General features: G+C 45.2%; 10 non-coding genes across 10 annotated transcripts; all 10 read left to right on the top strand.

Annotated features, from left to right (window-relative positions):
- Positions 1-8,354: 8,354 nt before the first annotated feature.
- Positions 8,355-8,436, top strand: trnas-gcu (transfer RNA serine (anticodon GCU)). The gene has a single exon. It is a non-coding gene; the product is annotated as a tRNA-Ser (tRNA).
- Positions 8,437-9,941: 1,505 nt separating this feature from the next.
- Positions 9,942-10,023, top strand: trnas-gcu (transfer RNA serine (anticodon GCU)). Its single transcript has one exon. It is a non-coding gene; the product is annotated as a tRNA-Ser (tRNA).
- A 1,155-nt stretch (positions 10,024-11,178) lies between these two features.
- Positions 11,179-11,260, top strand: trnas-gcu (transfer RNA serine (anticodon GCU)). Its single transcript has one exon. It is a non-coding gene; the product is annotated as a tRNA-Ser (tRNA).
- A 1,155-nt stretch (positions 11,261-12,415) lies between these two features.
- Positions 12,416-12,497, top strand: trnas-gcu (transfer RNA serine (anticodon GCU)). Its single transcript has one exon. It is a non-coding gene; the product is annotated as a tRNA-Ser (tRNA).
- A 1,505-nt stretch (positions 12,498-14,002) lies between these two features.
- trnas-gcu (transfer RNA serine (anticodon GCU)) lies at positions 14,003-14,084 on the top strand. The gene has a single exon. It is a non-coding gene; the product is annotated as a tRNA-Ser (tRNA).
- Positions 14,085-15,239: 1,155 nt separating this feature from the next.
- Positions 15,240-15,321, top strand: trnas-gcu (transfer RNA serine (anticodon GCU)). Its single transcript has one exon. It is a non-coding gene; the product is annotated as a tRNA-Ser (tRNA).
- Positions 15,322-16,476: 1,155 nt separating this feature from the next.
- On the top strand, positions 16,477-16,558 carry trnas-gcu (transfer RNA serine (anticodon GCU)). The gene has a single exon. It is a non-coding gene; the product is annotated as a tRNA-Ser (tRNA).
- A 1,505-nt stretch (positions 16,559-18,063) lies between these two features.
- On the top strand, positions 18,064-18,145 carry trnas-gcu (transfer RNA serine (anticodon GCU)). The gene has a single exon. It is a non-coding gene; the product is annotated as a tRNA-Ser (tRNA).
- Positions 18,146-19,300: 1,155 nt separating this feature from the next.
- On the top strand, positions 19,301-19,382 carry trnas-gcu (transfer RNA serine (anticodon GCU)). Its single transcript has one exon. It is a non-coding gene; the product is annotated as a tRNA-Ser (tRNA).
- A 1,505-nt stretch (positions 19,383-20,887) lies between these two features.
- trnas-gcu (transfer RNA serine (anticodon GCU)) lies at positions 20,888-20,969 on the top strand. Its single transcript has one exon. It is a non-coding gene; the product is annotated as a tRNA-Ser (tRNA).
- Positions 20,970-21,096: the final 127 nt, after the last annotated feature.

Below are 21,096 nucleotides of genomic sequence, written 5' to 3'. Positions count from 1 at the left end.
ATGTTACTTACTGAAGCCAATGAATATGTTCTATAGCAGTGGTTCCCCAACTTTTTACAGTCGCATACCCCTTCAGACATTTGACCTGAAGCCATGTGCCCCCCCTACTCCTCTACACTTAAAAAACATACGCCTTTTTATCTTAATTAACTTGAAATATTAAACATAAGTAATTGGTTATTTAATTTTATAGTAATTCCGGGTCAAAAATGTGTATTTTGCATGGTCACATTTTGATAAAGTTTCACATGAGCACTGATAAATAGATAAGTAATTACCCTGCATATCTTTTATTTCAGGCGATGGTTTAAGTCTGCTTATTCATTTCACACCAAATTGCAGTTTAATTTATATTAAATGTATTTTATTTAAATTGCAAATTGCAAAGTTTAACAATCATGGTGAAGCAGTATCCGAAATACCAAAATACATAGAACCAACGATAAAGCCTAATTTTTTCCTTCACAGTGGCAGGTTTTCACAGTGGCAGGTTTTCACTGCTGCGCCGTGCAGGCATTGGAACACCAATATAAAAGATTAAATACTCTTAATGCACAAAATAATCATCAAATGTACTTATTTGTTCATATAAAGGACACAGAGCAATGAACAACTTCATGCACTGTCTGCTTTGTTCTCCTCCCGCCGTGAGGTGTAAATTGTTTTTAATCTTTATTCCCGTACCCCCATCACAATTGGCGTACCACTGGGAGGACGCGTATCCCACTTTGGGAACCTAGGCTCTACACTATATATAAATGTATAAAAATCCATGAAACTGCAGAAATGTGACCTACATGTACAGAAGACGTCAATAAAAACCTGAGCAGCAGTAGAAAAGAAAATCGTTCCTTCTTTCTTGTACTTTTTTCCTTCCTTACAGCGTTGCCAACGCTTAACAAGCAATTTACAAAATAATAACATTTTAATTTAACTTGGATTTACACAGTCGAGGCAGAAAACATCAAAGCCTTTAAATTCTTTTGTTTTTTGGACGTACGTTTTGTACATAAATTTTGATACACAGACAATAGACCATACATAGATAAGATGGTCAGGATAGACAGATGGATGGATGGATGGATGGATGGATGGATGGATGGATGGATGGATGGATGGATGGATGGATGGATGGATGGATGGATGGATGGATGGATGGATAGATAGATAGATAGATAGATAGATAGATAGATAGATAGATAGATAGATAGATAGATAGATAGATAGATAGATAGATAGATAGATAGATAGATAGATAGATAGATGGATAGATCTACTCTATTGACCTGCAAGTGTGGGGAGGACCACACATGGCATCATTAATTACTATTCCAATAAGTTTATACCGTAAATAAAAATCCTGGTAATTTTTTCAGACAGTATATAACAAATATAACAGAAATGTGATTTAAAATGACTTAAATTATTTGGATCAAAATATTTATAAAATGCAATATTTAATTTCACTGTGCGACAAGCTCGCTATAAAGTTACTATGTTAAGTGTTTGACTGTTCAAGTTCTTTGGAATTTGCCAAGGCTTACACTAATCTTTGATATCAAATAGGGGACCACAAAATATGGTCCTGCCCGCGGGCCATCAAGCTCAGGAACCCTCCCATTCTCCCTTCAGCTGCCATTCTTTACTTGTGACACAATCCAGGTCTAACATCTAAATATTCCTCACACACCTATTAAACACATTTACTGTAAAGTATCAAATGTATAGGTACTCACCACGAATGAATCACAATGTAAGATGATCGATGATTGTCTTAAACTAGTGCTTCTGCGGTGAAAAGTACGTACAACAAGTACAACTATGGTGCGTTCAAAGACAACAGAACAAAGTGCTAAATCTCAGCTCTTGCCAAAAAAAACATTATCAGTGAGCATAAAGACACAAGCATGTATAAATTGTGGTCTTTCTAATAGTGCTACGTGCAAGCGTTTGACCTATTACCACTTTTACAAATTTTCACTGACTTATGGTGAATGAGATGTGTTTTTTTCTGCAGAAAAAAATGACTATTTTTGGAGAAAAAAAACGATAAATTTGCAGGGCCTTGAATGCTGAATTGTAAATGTTTGTGGATCCACTGTACTAATAAAATGGGTTTTTCCTTCAATGAAACAAATTGAGCTTGAGGTTGTGCGGGGGTGTCAAATGGCAGCTGGCTGTGTGGAGATGTTGCAGGGGGCATCCCTAATGACTGAAAGCCCTCATCTGTGTGGTAATGACTGGGTTTTTCAACAGGACAAGACCGCAGTTCACAATGCCAGCTTGACAAAGGACTTCTTCCAGAGGAATAACCTCACTCTTAGAAATAAGTACTGTACGTTCTTGCAATTTTTCAGCTGGTCTTAGAATTTTGATCAGGAGTGTACAGTATATGCTTTGAATTCTTCCTTACAGAGGTCCATTGTATATGTCTATTTCGTGCTGTACATCAGCAGTGTCCAGTGTTTTTTTTTTTTTACACCACTGCTGTACATCCAATACTTTAGTAAATATGTGTCCTGAGGAGGGAAATAATTTGGATCTTAAGCTTAAAAGTTTGGGTGGCCGCCACATACACAAACACGCTGCTCTGCTCTGCTCTGCACAAACATCTAAATTTTGCAGTCATGTCACACACACTCATGCTCATTCACCTTTGTCCTCTGCTGGAGCCACCAAATTAGATCATCACATCTCAGTCTGTTATTCCTGTGGCTGGTTGCCTGTATGTGTGCGTGCGGCTCATGTGTGATTTCTCAACCTCTTAGAACAGTTTTGACAGCATAAAAAAACAACCCCCCCCCCAAAAAACAGATCTTCATCCTGTCTTGATATAAGCAACAGGCAACACAAACAAGAATAAGTGCATCCTCACTGAGTGGAAACCCAGCTGGGTGAGCATGTGAGGATCTCAGCAAGTCAGCTATTTTGCAGCTACAGAGCACTGTACTCATAAAACACTGATACATTTTCCTTTTTGCTTGGCATACTCAGTGGGTGCGAAGTTGACGAATATCAGCATGTCGCTGTCTGGCCTGTTTTTCCACTATTTAAGTACATGTGTGTGCAAGGAAGCCACAGACATGCGGATGTTGATGCAGAGCTGTGGTTTGGGGAAGGTTGGGGTAGTTGATGGGAATGTCTGAAGTCTCACGCAGCACATTTCGTTCAAGCGTCCACTCTGATAAACTCACATCTGACTAGACCTCCGGACCTCACCGAGCAGATCTGGACTTTTCTTCTGTTTCTGTCAAACCCAATGACAAAAGTCTTCATTCACTTGAACAAGATCAAGAAAGAGAGACATACAAAAAAACAAATAGAAAAGACCATGGCAGCATCTTCCTGCCTTTTCTGTTTGGGACTCTTTTACTATGAAGAATCAAACAAGTCAGATGGACACTGGTAATTCTATTCTTAGGCACAAGAACAGATATTGCAAGGCAGCAGGACTTCTCTCAGCGCCAACATTAACGACCTCTGACCTCGCAAATGGACAAAAATTCACACATTAAAGCTGCAAGGGACCAAGTACATAATAACTGCCATTTGTACGTCCCGTAGGTATCCTGATACTTTGCCCATTGCGTGTATTTACCAACTGCTGTGATCATAAGTTTACATACAATCATTATTGCCATATTTATTGTGGGTCCTTTTATATTGGAATGTTAATGTACTATGTTTATGCTAACGTTTAACATAACGTATAACATAAAAACCCTATAACATAAAGGTTCTCGGAACGGATTATTTACGTTGTAAGGGTGTCTACTGTACAGTAATCCCTTGTTTATCGTGGTTAATTGGGTCCGGACCCAACCATGATAAGTGAATTTCTGCAAAGTAGGATTCATTATTTATAAACCAAATATTTTCCTAATTAGGGCATAGCAAACCTGTTTACAACCTTCTGAATACACGTTTTAACATGATTAAAGTGCTTCAGATATGAAATAACACCCCTATAGACACCTTAACACTCACCCATTACACTTGAGGTAATATGAGAAAATAAGACATGCTAGACATAATATAGACTCACACATTAAGAATGGGAGACATGCTTGTGGTTCTTTTTTTTTATTTCCAGTTCTGCAATCTCATCTATAAAAGTGTGTGTGGAATTCTGACTAAAAGTCTCCAAAGGACGTCACAGATTAATTGCTATATTTCAAAAAGTTTTAGCTCTGTGCTGAGCACCATATTATGGACTATACAATATAATATTGAGATATAAATTATAATAAAATTAAATTAAATATCTAATATAATATGTAATATAATATCTAAATTGTCCATAGGTATGAATGTGAGTGTGAATGGTTGTTTGTCTATATGTGCCCTGCGATTGGCTGGCGACCCGTCCAGGGTGTACCCCGCCTGTCCCCCGAAGTCAGCTGGGATAGGCTCCAGCATACCCCCGCGACCCTAATGAGGAGAAGCAGTAGAGAAAATGGATGGATGCATGGTGGGGTGGCACTGTAAATAGTTCAGAATCCTTGCTCATAACTATGAACTTTACTTGACATAATGCATTGCAAACATGGTGTTGTGTGTTTAAACTAAATCTAGTTAGCTCAAGTATTGGAATACAAAAAGCATACTACAGTCGTCCCTCGCTACATTGTGAATGTCCCTCACTCCGTCACGGTTTTTCAAATATTAATTAATAAATTACAGCTGTTTTGTGGTTGACTGTGGCCCATTATTAGTAAAAAAATATTGGAATAAAAGTTATATGTAGTATTCTAGCTCAGTAATGACACAAAACATTGATGAGATGTGACATCACATCACATTACCGTCACACTGCATGTACTGTAGCAAGGCATGGCATGATCAAGTGAAAAGAAGTTCTCCTCCTATTCCGTGTGGAAGTGGTAGGTTTTTTTGCTTTTTATTTTGTCTCTTTCCCACTCCATTTGAAACACTTTCTCTTTAGAATAAATCAATTGGAGGCTAACTAGTTAGCTCGCTAGCATGCTTTGCAGCCATAGCCGTCTCTTGTGTCCCTGCAGTGATCCCCTAGCATGTGCATTAGCACAGGAAAAAACAAAAAGTGTCCACAAGGGTAACTATAACAAAAGTCCTTCGGGGCTAGCCACAGGAAAAAACACACAAGTCAAAGTACAAAATAAACAAAAAGCGCTGCACACACGGAGAGCAGCAAAAGACTAAAACAAGTAACACAAAACCACTGCGACAAAAACTCACAGGTACAAAGTAGAAAACGAAAAATCATTGTTGCCAATAAGCGAACAGGAAGCACCAAAAGACAGGGCAGCGTAGACCAGACTGCAAGGGATACAAGACAGCATGAGCAAACATGAGAAGACAAGCTGGCAAAGGACAGACAATCAGACAGGCGTTAAATAGTCAGGCTTGATCGAATACAGGTGTGCATGAGCTCCTCCCCTAGGTCGGCAGGTGTGCTGCAACAGAGAGACAGCAAAGCAGTACATAGCTCATGACAGTTTTCTATGCTCTAACTACAAAAATGTTCCATTTCCATTCAAATTGAATCCTACTTCGAATTTATTGCGGTCAGGCCTGGAACCAATTAACCGTCGGACGACTGTACAGATAAAAGGTAAGACCACAAATGTTTTTCAGTTTATAAAAAAAAAAAATAACAATTGGGTCTAACATGTAAAGTGTCAGAAAACATTTTTTTTAACCAAAGTGAATTGTTCTCCTCTTTTTTTGGTTATCCTCTTAATGAACAACCTGTACTAACATGGCCTGTGGTCCTACACATTCCAGAGAGAATTTTTTTAACAACCTAATAAAAAATGGCCTAAATTAGTCCATTTTCACTAACTTGTTGCTTCGTAAATATATTTGTAGCCAATGACGCCATATATTGCCTTTCAGAAAAGCCAATAGATACATTATAGATACAATAGATACAACATTGATGCCAACCGCCATAATACAGAAGAATAAGAAGACATTTGTAGACGGTCCCTGCACTCCGGTCTCGCTGCCGGCTTCTCATAGAGATCAATATACGTCAGACTGCACAGAACACGGCTCGTTTTGATAAAAACTGGGTTGTAGCTGTTTGTCTGTGTTGCCTCGGTTGGAAAGAGGTACTGTATGGTTTAGAACCATGTGTTAGAACCATTCACTTGGGAGTTATTGATCCTGGAAGTTTGAATATGTGAATATGTTTCCAGCTTTACCACAGTCGCTTTTGTGTTATCTCGCAAAGGAGTTTTGCAAGGGAACGCAAAACAGGGAACACAAAAGTTCGGGGGTTTTTTGTTGTTTTTTTACCCATCATCTTTAGTTTTCTCCATGTCCCCTTGGGGGCTCTGTAATATCTCCAAGCAAGGCAGGCGCAATAAAAATAAAAAAAACACTTGAAAAAAATGTTAAAAATAATCATTTGTAATGAACTACATCTTACTTTATGTAAATGGATATCAATTTTGAAAAAATGGGTCATTATTTTATTCCAAAAATAATATATACGGAAGTTAGAAATCCCACGTTTACATGTTTATGTTGTTTGTTGTGAGCAGTGACCTGTTTTCCCACTTTGTTTGATGGTCCTTAAACGCACCTTGTAACTTTCTCTCACGCTGCTACACAGATATACTGCTACACTGCATTTTCACCATTTTTCTTTCACCTCATACTGGGTCCCAAATGGTGATACTTTGTGGGAATGCATAAAGGTAGGACTTCATGACGTTATTGAGTCAAAATGTGCACATTTGTTTGGTGCACAACGTGTAGCTAATTCATGCTAGTACACACATCAAACAGCGACGTATAATCTTCTTTCTGAAAAACAAACTCCAGGGTGGTACTGGTGGACAAAATAACATTCAAAAACGATGACCACGAACATGTAAATGTCAGGAGCATGTTTTAAATGTGGTTTCTCTTCTAGCAGTCGGAAAGAGTTCATAATTTGCCTCCTACCTCAGGCTCTATTGCCAGTTTCATGTTACAAGAGAGTCAATTTTTTTGACAACTGTTTAAGGAGTGACTGTGAAAGTCTTTATTTTTTATTATTAGAGCCCTGTAGACTGAAATAACACCCCAGCAGTTACGTTTACCCTCCTGTTATTGATCAGAAAACGACGTACAACTTGCCTTTCATAATTGTTTCTTAAGACTAAAGTGTACAATTACACAGTGGAGAATGCGGGTATCGATCCCGCTACCTCTCACATGCGAAGCAAGCACTCTTCCATTTGAGCTCAGACACCCGAGCCACCTCACAGGTGTAGGTGAGGGTAGTAACGTAACGAGGGTAGTCACAAGCAAGTCGTCACAACAATGGAGAACGAGAATCCTTTTGTTGGCAGGAAAAAGCCATAAGAGACGCTTTGGAGAATGCAGGCGTCGATCCTGCTACCTCTCACATGCTAAGCGAGCGCTCTACCACCTGAGCTAATTCCCCCTGTGGCACATTCGTGCTACCATATAGTACTTCTTACAGACAATGCACAGTCTTCGCACTCAATGGATCCGAAATGGACTTAATGGATCCCACTACTGGTCATCAGTCTTAACTGTTTCCCAACTTTCTTGCGAAATGACAACGACATGGCAACTTTTCCATAGCTCAACGTGGCAATTAAGCAAGATCTTACGTGGACGTCAGATGTAATGGATTTTTGTTGGACTCGACTGATGCAAGGTTGCCAAAACATAGATCAGAGTAATGATGTTTGACCAAACGCCACATGGCCAGGTGTCAAAGGAGCATTGTAGAGCTGTACCGATATGGCCTTGCTTTTCCTCAAACATGCCCAACTCTATCACAAAGGCTCCTCAGCTTCAGCATGAAATGTGTGCTGCTAGATGTAGAACGTGCCCTGAGCAAGTCCCCAGGCATCCTGAACAGATACCCGAGCCACCTCATAGGTGTAGGTGAGGGTAGTAACGTAGATCGACTGGTAAATTGTCATTGTAGACGCTGCACCGATCCGTCAACCTTCCCTCAATCGTGAACAAGACCCCACGGTATTTGAACTGCTTCCACTCGGGGCATGATCTCATCCCCGACACGTTGATGGCACTCCACCATTTTCCGGAGCGCTCTGCCATTTGAGCCGTTTCCCCCTGCACCACATCCAGTTTTAGCTACCATACACTAACCTTCACAGACTTTGCACATTCTGAAGACTAAAATATCCAATTACCCAGTGGAGAATGCAGGTATCGATCCCGCTACCTCTCGCATGCGAAGCAAGCGCTCTTCCATTTGAGCTAATTCCCCCCATACCTCCGTTTCGACCGCACAGGCCGCCATAGTTTCCACAACAGCGAAATCGCGCATAAGCAGAGACATTTTGAGCCAACGGGACCATGTTTAAAATATAGCTGAAAGTGATGAGGTGACCGAGAGGTTAAGGTGATGGACTGCTAATCCATTGTGTTCTGCACGCATGGGTTCGAATCCCATCCTCATCGGGCTATTGCTACGAGTTCACTGCTTTCTTCTTTTACCACACGTGTGTTTTTCGGAAATGTCATCAGCATGCAAGGAAACAAGCAAGTCGTCACTACAATGGACAGCGAGAATCCTTTCGTTGGCAGGAAAAAGCCATAAGAGACACTTTGGAGAATGCAGGCGTCGATCCTGCTACCTCTCACATGCTAAGCGAGCGCTCTACCACTTGAGCTAATTCCCCCTGTGACACAACCGTGCTACCATATGCTACTTCTTACAGACAATGCACAGGTTTCGCACGAACGTTTTAAAAATATGGGCATGGATCCCGCTACTGGTCATCGGTCAGAGTAATGATGTTTGACAATTTGGCCAGACCAAATGCCAAATGGCCAGGTGTCAAAGGAGCAAAGGAGCGTTGGCAGGAAAAAGCCATAAGAGACACTTTGGAGAATGCAGGCGTCGATCCTGCTACCTCTCACATGCTAAGCGAGCGCTCTACCACCTGAGCTAATTCCCCCTGTGACACAACCGTGCTACCATATGCTACCTCATCTGGCTCCGCTCAGTATGGAGGAACAGCGGCTCGAGTGCGAGTTCCTGCCAGATGACAGTGTTGTGCCGTTTTCTGTGTTGTGGCATATTTTCCACAACACAGAAAACGGAATCCACCTACCTTGCCCCAATCGTGAACAAGACCCCACGGTACTTGGTCTGGCTCCATTTGGGGCAGGAACTCATCCGCGACACGTAGTTGGCACTCCACCATTTGAGCCGTTTCTCCCTGCACCACACGCAGCAAAGCTGCCATACACTAACCTTCACAGACTTTGCACTTGCATGTTGTTAACACTAAAATGTTCAATTACACAGTGGAGAATGCGGGTATCGATATGACTTTGTGTTTCCTCAAACATGCCCAACTCTATCACAATGGCTCTTCAGCTTCACCATGAAATGTGTGCTGCTAATTGTAGGACGTGCCCTGAGCAAGTCCCCAGGCATCCTGACCAGATACCCGAGCCACCTCATCTGGCTCCGCTCAGTATGGAGGAGCTGCGGCTCGAGTGCCAGTTCCTGCCGGATGACAGTGTTGTGCCGTTTTCTGTGTTGTGGCATATTTTCCACAACACAGAAAACGGAATCCGCCTACCTTGCCCCAATCGTGAACAAGACCCCACGGTACTTGGTCTGGCTCCATTTGGGGCAGGAACTCATCCGCGACACGTAGTTGGCACTCCACCATTTGAGCCGTTTCTCCCTGCACCACACGCAGCAAAGCTGCCATACACTAACCTTCACAGACTTTGCACTTGCATGTTGTTAACACTAAAATGTTCAATTACACAGTGGAGAATGCGGGTATCGATCCCGCTACCTCTCGCATGCAAAGCAAGCGCTCTTCCATTTGAGCTAATTCCCCCTTTTGAGACAACTGGCCAGCATATTTTCCACAACACAGAAAACGGACATGAGAAGTAACATTTTGAGCCAACTAAACCATGTTAAAAAGACAGCTGAAAGTGATGAGGTGACCGAGAGGTTAAGGTGATGGACTGCTAATCCATTGTGTTCTGCACGCATGGGTTCGAGTCCCATCCTCATCGGGCTCGTGCTACGATATCACAGCTTTCTTCTTTGACCACACGTGTATTTTTCGGAAATGTCATCAGCATGCAAGGAAACAAGCAAGTCATCACGACAGTGGAGAACGAGAATCCTTTTGTTGGCAGGAAAAAGCCATAAGACACGCTTTGGAGAATGCAGGCGTCGATCCTGCTACCTCTCACATGCTAAGCGAGCGCTCTACCACCTGAGCTAATTCCCCCTGTGGCACATTCGTGCTACCATATAGTACTTCTTACAGACAATGCACAGTCTTCGCACTCAATGGATCCGAAATGGACTTAATGGATCCCACTACTGGTCATCAGTCTTAACTGTTTCCCAACTTTCTTGCGAAATGACAACGACATGGCAACTTTTCCATAGCTCAACGTGGCAATTAAGCAAGATCTTACGTGGACGTCAGATGTAATGGATTTTTGTTGGACTCGACTGATGCAAGGTTGCCAAAACATAGATCAGAGTAATGATGTTTGACCAAACGCCACATGGCCAGGTGTCAAAGGAGCATTGTAGAGCTGTACCGATATGGCCTTGCTTTTCCTCAAACATGCCCAACTCTATCACAAAGGCTCCTCAGCTTCAGCATGAAATGTGTGCTGCTAGATGTAGAACGTGCCCTGAGCAAGTCCCCAGGCATCCTGAACAGATACCCGAGCCACCTCATAGGTGTAGGTGAGGGTAGTAACGTAGATCGACTGGTAAATTGTCATTGTAGACGCTGCACCGATCCGTCAACCTTCCCTCAATCGTGAACAAGACCCCACGGTATTTGAACTGCTTCCACTCGGGGCATGATCTCATCCCCGACACGTTGATGGCACTCCACCATTTTCCGGAGCGCTCTGCCATTTGAGCCGTTTCCCCCTGCACCACATCCAGTTTTAGCTACCATACACTAACCTTCACAGACTTTGCACATTCTGAAGACTAAAATATCCAATTACCCAGTGGAGAATGCAGGTATCGATCCCGCTACCTCTCGCATGCGAAGCAAGCGCTCTTCCATTTGAGCTAATTCCCCCCATACCTCCGTTTCGACCGCACAGGCCGCCATAGTTTCCACAACAGCGAAATCGCGCATAAGCAGAGACATTTTGAGCCAACGGGACCATGTTTAAAATATAGCTGAAAGTGATGAGGTGACCGAGAGGTTAAGGTGATGGACTGCTAATCCATTGTGTTCTGCACGCATGGGTTCGAATCCCATCCTCATCGGGCTATTGCTACGAGTTCACTGCTTTCTTCTTTTACCACACGTGTGTTTTTCGGAAATGTCATCAGCATGCAAGGAAACAAGCAAGTCGTCACTACAATGGACAGCGAGAATCCTTTCGTTGGCAGGAAAAAGCCATAAGAGACGCTTTGGAGAATGCAGGCGTCGATCCTGCTACCTCTCACATGCTAAGCGAGCGCTCTACCACCTGAGCTAATTCCCCCTGTGGCACATTCGTGCTACCATATAGTACTTCTTACAGACAATGCACAGTCTTCGCACTCAATGGATCCGAAATGGACTTAATGGATCCCACTACTGGTCATCAGTCTTAACTGTTTCCCAACTTTCTTGCGAAATGACAACGACATGGCAACTTTTCCATAGCTCAACGTGGCAATTAAGCAAGATCTTACGTGGACGTCAGATGTAATGGATTTTTGTTGGACTCGACTGATGCAAGGTTGCCAAAACATAGATCAGAGTAATGATGTTTGACCAAACGCCACATGGCCAGGTGTCAAAGGAGCATTGTAGAGCTGTACCGATATGGCCTTGCTTTTCCTCAAACATGCCCAACTCTATCACAAAGGCTCCTCAGCTTCAGCATGAAATGTGTGCTGCTAGATGTAGAACGTGCCCTGAGCAAGTCCCCAGGCATCCTGAACAGATACCCGAGCCACCTCATAGGTGTAGGTGAGGGTAGTAACGTAGATCGACTGGTAAATTGTCATTGTAGACGCTGCACCGATCCGTCAACCTTCCCTCAATCGTGAACAAGACCCCACGGTATTTGAACTGCTTCCACTCGGGGCATGATCTCATCCCCGACACGTTGATGGCACTCCACCATTTTCCGGAGCGCTCTGCCATTTGAGCCGTTTCCCCCTGCACCACATCCAGTTTTAGCTACCATACACTAACCTTCACAGACTTTGCACATTCTGAAGACTAAAATATCCAATTACCCAGTGGAGAATGCAGGTATCGATCCCGCTACCTCTCGCATGCGAAGCAAGCGCTCTTCCATTTGAGCTAATTCCCCCCATACCTCCGTTTCGACCGCACAGGCCGCCATAGTTTCCACAACAGCGAAATCGCGCATAAGCAGAGACATTTTGAGCCAACGGGACCATGTTTAAAATATAGCTGAAAGTGATGAGGTGACCGAGAGGTTAAGGTGATGGACTGCTAATCCATTGTGTTCTGCACGCATGGGTTCGAATCCCATCCTCATCGGGCTATTGCTACGAGTTCACTGCTTTCTTCTTTTACCACACGTGTGTTTTTCGGAAATGTCATCAGCATGCAAGGAAACAAGCAAGTCGTCACTACAATGGACAGCGAGAATCCTTTCGTTGGCAGGAAAAAGCCATAAGAGACACTTTGGAGAATGCAGGCGTCGATCCTGCTACCTCTCACATGCTAAGCGAGCGCTCTACCACTTGAGCTAATTCCCCCTGTGACACAACCGTGCTACCATATGCTACTTCTTACAGACAATGCACAGGTTTCGCACGAACGTTTTAAAAATATGGGCATGGATCCCGCTACTGGTCATCGGTCAGAGTAATGATGTTTGACAATTTGGCCAGACCAAATGCCAAATGGCCAGGTGTCAAAGGAGCAAAGGAGCGTTGGCAGGAAAAAGCCATAAGAGACACTTTGGAGAATGCAGGCGTCGATCCTGCTACCTCTCACATGCTAAGCGAGCGCTCTACCACCTGAGCTAATTCCCCCTGTGACACAACCGTGCTACCATATGCTACCTCATCTGGCTCCGCTCAGTATGGAGGAACAGCGGCTCGAGTGCGAGTTCCTGCCAGATGACAGTGTTGTGCCGTTTTCTGTGTTGTGGCATATTTTCCACAACACAGAAAACGGAATCCACCTACCTTGCCCCAATCGTGAACAAGACCCCACGGTACTTGGTCTGGCTCCATTTGGGGCAGGAACTCATCCGCGACACGTAGTTGGCACTCCACCATTTGAGCCGTTTCTCCCTGCACCACACGCAGCAAAGCTGCCATACACTAACCTTCACAGACTTTGCACTTGCATGTTGTTAACACTAAAATGTTCAATTACACAGTGGAGAATGCGGGTATCGATATGACTTTGTGTTTCCTCAAACATGCCCAACTCTATCACAATGGCTCTTCAGCTTCACCATGAAATGTGTGCTGCTAATTGTAGGACGTGCCCTGAGCAAGTCCCCAGGCATCCTGACCAGATACCCGAGCCACCTCATCTGGCTCCGCTCAGTATGGAGGAGCTGCGGCTCGAGTGCCAGTTCCTGCCGGATGACAGTGTTGTGCCGTTTTCTGTGTTGTGGCATATTTTCCACAACACAGAAAACGGAATCCGCCTACCTTGCCCCAATCGTGAACAAGACCCCACGGTACTTGGTCTGGCTCCATTTGGGGCAGGAACTCATCCGCGACACGTAGTTGGCACTCCACCATTTGAGCCGTTTCTCCCTGCACCACACGCAGCAAAGCTGCCATACACTAACCTTCACAGACTTTGCACTTGCATGTTGTTAACACTAAAATGTTCAATTACACAGTGGAGAATGCGGGTATCGATCCCGCTACCTCTCGCATGCAAAGCAAGCGCTCTTCCATTTGAGCTAATTCCCCCTTTTGAGACAACTGGCCGGCATATTTTCCACAACACAGAAAACGGACATGAGAAGTAACATTTTGAGCCAACTAAACCATGTTAAAAAGACAGCTGAAAGTGATGAGGTGACCGAGAGGTTAAGGTGATGGACTGCTAATCCATTGTGTTCTGCACGCATGGGTTCGAGTCCCATCCTCATCGGGCTCGTGCTACGATATCACAGCTTTCTTCTTTGACCACACGTGTATTTTTCGGAAATGTCATCAGCATGCAAGGAAACAAGCAAGTCATCACGACAGTGGAGAACGAGAATCCTTTTGTTGGCAGGAAAAAGCCATAAGACACGCTTTGGAGAATGCAGGCGTCGATCCTGCTACCTCTCACATGCTAAGCGAGCGCTCTACCACCTGAGCTAATTCCCCCTGTGGCACATTCGTGCTACCATATAGTACTTCTTACAGACAATGCACAGTCTTCGCACTCAATGGATCCGAAATGGACTTAATGGATCCCACTACTGGTCATCAGTCTTAACTGTTTCCCAACTTTCTTGCGAAATGACAACGACATGGCAACTTTTCCATAGCTCAACGTGGCAATTAAGCAAGATCTTACGTGGACGTCAGATGTAATGGATTTTTGTTGGACTCGACTGATGCAAGGTTGCCAAAACATAGATCAGAGTAATGATGTTTGACCAAACGCCACATGGCCAGGTGTCAAAGGAGCATTGTAGAGCTGTACCGATATGGCCTTGCTTTTCCTCAAACATGCCCAACTCTATCACAAAGGCTCCTCAGCTTCAGCATGAAATGTGTGCTGCTAGATGTAGAACGTGCCCTGAGCAAGTCCCCAGGCATCCTGAACAGATACCCGAGCCACCTCATAGGTGTAGGTGAGGGTAGTAACGTAGATCGACTGGTAAATTGTCATTGTAGACGCTGCACCGATCCGTCAACCTTCCCTCAATCGTGAACAAGACCCCACGGTATTTGAACTGCTTCCACTCGGGGCATGATCTCATCCCCGACACGTTGATGGCACTCCACCATTTTCCGGAGCGCTCTGCCATTTGAGCCGTTTCCCCCTGCACCACATCCAGTTTTAGCTACCATACACTAACCTTCACAGACTTTGCACATTCTGAAGACTAAAATATCCAATTACCCAGTGGAGAATGCAGGTATCGATCCCGCTACCTCTCGCATGCGAAGCAAGCGCTCTTCCATTTGAGCTAATTCCCCCCATACCTCCGTTTCGACCGCACAGGCCGCCATAGTTTCCACAACAGCGAAATCGCGCATAAGCAGAGACATTTTGAGCCAACGGGACCATGTTTAAAATATAGCTGAAAGTGATGAGGTGACCGAGAGGTTAAGGTGATGGACTGCTAATCCATTGTGTTCTGCACGCATGGGTTCGAATCCCATCCTCATCGGGCTATTGCTACGAGTTCACTGCTTTCTTCTTTTACCACACGTGTGTTTTTCGGAAATGTCATCAGCATGCAAGGAAACAAGCAAGTCGTCACTACAATGGACAGCGAGAATCCTTTCGTTGGCAGGAAAAAGCCATAAGAGACGCTTTGGAGAATGCAGGCGTCGATCCTGCTACCTCTCACATGCTAAGCGAGCGCTCTACCACCTGAGCTAATTCCCCCTGTGGCACATTCGTGCTACCATATAGTACTTCTTACAGACAATGCACAGTCTTCGCACTCAATGGATCCGAAATGGACTTAATGGATCCCACTACTGGTCATCAGTCTTAACTGTTTCCCAACTTTCTTGCGAAATGACAACGACATGGCAACTTTTCCATAGCTCAACGTGGCAATTAAGCAAGATCTTACGTGGACGTCAGATGTAATGGATTTTTGTTGGACTCGACTGATGCAAGGTTGCCAAAACATAGATCAGAGTAATGATGTTTGACCAAACGCCACATGGCCAGGTGTCAAAGGAGCATTGTAGAGCTGTACCGATATGGCCTTGCTTTTCCTCAAACATGCCCAACTCTATCACAAAGGCTCCTCAGCTTCAGCATGAAATGTGTGCTGCTAGATGTAGAACGTGCCCTGAGCAAGTCCCCAGGCATCCTGAACAGATACCCGAGCCACCTCATAGGTGTAGGTGAGGGTAGTAACGTAGATCGACTGGTAAATTGTCATTGTAGACGCTGCACCGATCCGTCAACCTTCCCTCAATCGTGAACAAGACCCCACGGTATTTGAACTGCTTCCACTCGGGGCATGATCTCATCCCCGACACGTTGATGGCACTCCACCATTTTCCGGAGCGCTCTGCCATTTGAGCCGTTTCCCCCTGCACCACATCCAGTTTTAGCTACCATACACTAACCTTCACAGACTTTGCACATTCTGAAGACTAAAATATCCAATTACCCAGTGGAGAATGCAGGTATCGATCCCGCTACCTCTCGCATGCGAAGCAAGCGCTCTTCCATTTGAGCTAATTCCCCCCATACCTCCGTTTCGACCGCACAGGCCGCCATAGTTTCCACAACAGCGAAATCGCGCATAAGCAGAGACATTTTGAGCCAACGGGACCATGTTTAAAATATAGCTGAAAGTGATGAGGTGACCGAGAGGTTAAGGTGATGGACTGCTAATCCATTGTGTTCTGCACGCATGGGTTCGAATCCCATCCTCATCGGGCTATTGCTACGAGTTCACTGCTTTCTTCTTTTACCACACGTGTGTTTTTCGGAAATGTCATCAGCATGCAAGGAAACAAGCAAGTCGTCACTACAATGGACAGCGAGAATCCTTTCGTTGGCAGGAAAAAGCCATAAGAGACACTTTGGAGAATGCAGGCGTCGATCCTGCTACCTCTCACATGCTAAGCGAGCGCTCTACCACTTGAGCTAATTCCCCCTGTGACACAACTGTGCTACCATATGCTACTTCTTACAGACAATGCACAGGTTTCGCACGAACGTTTTAAAAATATGGGCATGGATCCCGCTACTGGTCATCGGTCAGAGTAATGATGTTTGACAATTTGGCCAGACCAAATGCCAAATGGCCAGGTGTCAAAGGAGCAAAGGAGCGTTGGCAGGAAAAAGCCATAAGAGACACTTTGGAGAATGCAGGCGTCGATCCTGCTACCTCTCACATGCTAAGCGAGCGCTCTACCACCTGAGCTAATTCCCCCTGTGACACAACCGTGCTACCATATGCTACCTCATCTGGCTCCGCTCAGTATGGAGGAACAGCGGCTCGAGTGCGAGTTCCTGCCAGATGACAGTGTTGTGCCGTTTTCTGTGTTGTGGCATATTTTCCACAACACAGAAAACGGAATCCACCTACCTTGCCCCAATCGTGAACAAGACCCCACGGTACTTGGTCTGGCTCCATTTGGGGCAGGAACTCATCCGCGACACGTAGTTGGCACTCCACCATTTGAGCCGTTTCTCCCTGCACCACACGCAGCAAAGCTGCCATACACTAACCTTCACAGACTTTGCACTTGCATGTTGTTAACACTAAAATGTTCAATTACACAGTGGAGAATGCGGGTATCGATATGACTTTGTGTTTCCTCAAACATGCCCAACTCTATCACAATGGCTCTTCAGCTTCACCATGAAATGTGTGCTGCTAATTGTAGGACGTGCCCTGAGCAAGTCCCCAGGCATCCTGACCAGATACCCGAGCCACCTCATCTGGCTCCGCTCAGTATGGAGGAGCTGCGGCTCGAGTGCCAGTTCCTGCCGGATGACAGTGTTGTGCCGTTTTCTGTGTTGTGGCATATTTTCCACAACACAGAAAACGGAATCCGCCTACCTTGCCCCAATCGTGAACAAGACCCCACGGTACTTGGTCTGGCTCCATTTGGGGCAGGAACTCATCCGCGACACGTAGTTGGCACTCCACCATTTGAGCCGTTTCTCCCTGCACCACACGCAGCAAAGCTGCCATACACTAACCTTCACAGACTTTGCACTTGCATGTTGTTAACACTAAAATGTTCAATTACACAGTGGAGAATGCGGGTATCGATCCCGCTACCTCTCGCATGCAAAGCAAGCGCTCTTCCATTTGAGCTAATTCCCCCTTTTGAGACAACTGGCCGGCATATTTTCCACAACACAGAAAACGGACATGAGAAGTAACATTTTGAGCCAACTAAACCATGTTAAAAAGACAGCTGAAAGTGATGAGGTGACCGAGAGGTTAAGGTGATGGACTGCTAATCCATTGTGTTCTGCACGCATGGGTTCGAGTCCCATCCTCATCGGGCTCGTGCTACGATATCACAGCTTTCTTCTTTGACCACACGTGTATTTTTCGGAAATGTCATCAGCATGCAAGGAAACAAGCAAGTCATCACGACAGTGGAGAACGAGAATCCTTTTGTTGGCAGGAAAAAGCCATAAGACACGCTTTGGAGAATGCAGGCGTCGATCCTGCTACCTCTCACATGCTAAGCGAGCGCTCTACCACCTGAGCTAATTCCCCCTGTGGCACATTCGTGCTACCATATAGTACTTCTTACAGACAATGCACAGTCTTCGCACTCAATGGATCCGAAATGGACTTAATGGATCCCACTACTGGTCATCAGTCTTAACTGTTTCCCAACTTTCTTGCGAAATGACAACGACATGGCAACTTTTCCATAGCTCAACGTGGCAATTAAGCAAGATCTTACGTGGACGTCAGATGTAATGGATTTTTGTTGGACTCGACTGATGCAAGGTTGCCAAAACATAGATCAGAGTAATGATGTTTGACCAAACGCCACATGGCCAGGTGTCAAAGGAGCATTGTAGAGCTGTACCGATATGGCCTTGCTTTTCCTCAAACATGCCCAACTCTATCACAAAGGCTCCTCAGCTTCAGCATGAAATGTGTGCTGCTAGATGTAGAACGTGCCCTGAGCAAGTCCCCAGGCATCCTGAACAGATACCCGAGCCACCTCATAGGTGTAGGTGAGGGTAGTAACGTAGATCGACTGGTAAATTGTCATTGTAGACGCTGCACCGATCCGTCAACCTTCCCTCAATCGTGAACAAGACCCCACGGTATTTGAACTGCTTCCACTCGGGGCATGATCTCATCCCCGACACGTTGATGGCACTCCACCATTTTCCGGAGCGCTCTGCCATTTGAGCCGTTTCCCCCTGCACCACATCCAGTTTTAGCTACCATACACTAACCTTCACAGACTTTGCACATTCTGAAGACTAAAATATCCAATTACCCAGTGGAGAATGCAGGTATCGATCCCGCTACCTCTCGCATGCGAAGCAAGCGCTCTTCCATTTGAGCTAATTCCCCCCATACCTCCGTTTCGACCGCACAGGCCGCCATAGTTTCCACAACAGCGAAATCGCGCATAAGCAGAGACATTTTGAGCCAACGGGACCATGTTTAAAATATAGCTGAAAGTGATGAGGTGACCGAGAGGTTAAGGTGATGGACTGCTAATCCATTGTGTTCTGCACGCATGGGTTCGAATCCCATCCTCATCGGGCTATTGCTACGAGTTCACTGCTTTCTTCTTTTACCACACGTGTGTTTTTCGGAAATGTCATCAGCATGCAAGGAAACAAGCAAGTCGTCACTACAATGGACAGCGAGAATCCTTTCGTTGGCAGGAAAAAGCCATAAGAGACACTTTGGAGAATGCAGGCGTCGATCCTGCTACCTCTCACATGCTAAGCGAGCGCTCTACCACTTGAGCTAATTCCCCCTGTGACACAACCGTGCTACCATATGCTACTTCTTACAGACAATGCACAGGTTTCGCACGAACGTTTTAAAAATATGGGCATGGATCCCGCTACTGGTCATCGGTCAGAGTAATGATGTTTGACAATTTGGCCAGACCAAATGCCAAATGGCCAGGTGTCAAAGGAGCAAAGGAGCGTTGGCAGGAAAAAGCCATAAGAGACACTTTGGAGAATGCAGGCGTCGATCCTGCTACCTCTCACATGCTAAGCGAGCGCTCTACCACCTGAGCTAATTCCCCCTGTGACACAACCGTGCTACCATATGCTACCTCATCTGGCTCCGCTCAGTATGGAGGAACAGCGGCTCGAGTGCGAGTTCCTGCCAGATGACAGTGTTGTGCCGTTTTCTGTGTTGTGGCATATTTTCCACAACACAGAAAACGGAATCCACCTACCTTGCCCCAATCGTGAACAAGACCCCACGGTACTTGGTCTGGCTCCATTTGGGGCAGGAACTCATCCGCGACACGTAGTTGGCACTCCACCATTTGAGCCGTTTCTCCCTGCACCACACGCAGCAAAGCTGCCATACACTAACCTTCACAGACTTTGCACTTGCATGTTGTTAACACTAAAATGTTCAATTACACAGTGGAGAATGCGGGTATCGATATGACTTTGTGTTTCCTCAAACATGCCCAACTCTATCACAATGGCTCTTCAGCTTCACCATGAAATGTGTGCTGCTAATTGTAGGACGTGCCCTGAGCAAGTCCCCAGGCATCCTGACCAGATACCCGAGCCACCTCATCTGGCTCCGCTCAGTATGGAGGAGCTGCGGCTCGAGTGCCAGTTCCTGCCGGATGACAGTGTTGTGCCGTTTTCTGTGTTGTGGCATATTTTCCACAACACAGAAAACGGAATCCGCCTACCTTGCCCCAATCGTGAACAAGACCCCACGGTACTTGGTCTGGCTCCATTTGGGGCAGGAACTCATCCGCGACACGTAGTTGGCACTCCACCATTTGAGCCGTTTCTCCCTGCACCACACGCAGCAAAGCTGCCATACACTAACCTTCACAGACTTTGCACTTGCATGTTGTTAACACTAAAATGTTCAATTACACAGTGGAGAATGCGGGTATCGATCCCGCTACCTCTCGCATGCAAAGCAAGCGCTCTTCCATTTGAGCTAATTCCCCCTTTTGAGACAACTGGCCGGCATATTTTCCACAACACAGAAAACGGACATGAGAAGTAACATTTTGAGCCAACTAAACCATGTTAAAAAGACAGCTGAAAGTGATGAGGTGACCGAGAGGTTAAGGTGATGGACTGCTAATCCATTGTGTTCTGCACGCATGGGTTCGAGTCCCATCCTCATCGGGCTCGTGCTACGATATCACAGCTTTCTTCTTTGACCACACGTGTATTTTTCGGAAATGTCATCAGCATGCAAGGAAACAAGCAAGTCATCACGACAGTGGAGAACGAGAATCCTTTTGTTGGCAGG

Source organism: Dunckerocampus dactyliophorus, chromosome 14 (genome assembly GCF_027744805.1).
Source record: "Dunckerocampus dactyliophorus isolate RoL2022-P2 chromosome 14, RoL_Ddac_1.1, whole genome shotgun sequence".
NCBI lineage: Eukaryota > Metazoa > Chordata > Actinopteri > Syngnathiformes > Syngnathidae > Dunckerocampus > Dunckerocampus dactyliophorus.
This window is presented reverse-complemented; position numbering and strand designations above follow the sequence as displayed.